This window comes from Sinocyclocheilus anshuiensis, unplaced genomic scaffold (genome assembly GCF_001515605.1).
Source record: "Sinocyclocheilus anshuiensis isolate Anshui unplaced genomic scaffold, SAMN03320099.WGS_v1.1 scaffold419, whole genome shotgun sequence".
Classification (NCBI taxonomy): Eukaryota; Metazoa; Chordata; class Actinopteri; order Cypriniformes; family Cyprinidae; genus Sinocyclocheilus; species Sinocyclocheilus anshuiensis.
This window is the reverse complement of record NW_015548228.1, coordinates 932,955-933,283: the sequence shown is the minus strand read 5'-3', so window position 1 is coordinate 933,283 and position 329 is coordinate 932,955. Positions and strand designations below refer to the sequence as shown.

Below are 329 nucleotides of genomic sequence, written 5' to 3'. Positions count from 1 at the left end.
ACTTTAAAGGCGATTTTCTCAATATTTAGATTTTTTTGCACCCTCAGATTCCAGATTTTCAAATAGTTGTATCTCGGTGTGTGTGTGTGTGTGTGTGTGTGTGTGTGTGCGTGCGTGTGTGTAGACATTGTTCAGCCTGCTGCACCCTGGTTTATACAGAGGTAGTTATGAGTCAGATTTGAGATTAACTCACTACATATAAAGCTGCCAGAGTGTCATAAAGTTTAAAACACAATTCAACCTTTGAAATTGTAATCTACATGCTGTAAAACTGAAACAAGTACAAATCTAATTTTCTTCAGATTAAGGATTCCAAGTAACCAGCATAA

The 329-nt window shown here is 36.5% G+C and overlaps 1 protein-coding gene across 3 annotated transcripts in view; it reads right to left on the bottom strand.

Annotated features, from left to right (window-relative positions):
• Window positions 1-329, bottom strand: part of LOC107654513 (pleckstrin homology domain-containing family H member 3-like) — a 57,932-nt gene that overhangs the window by 23,352 nt on the left and 34,251 nt on the right. The gene's annotated exons all lie outside the window — the stretch shown is intronic.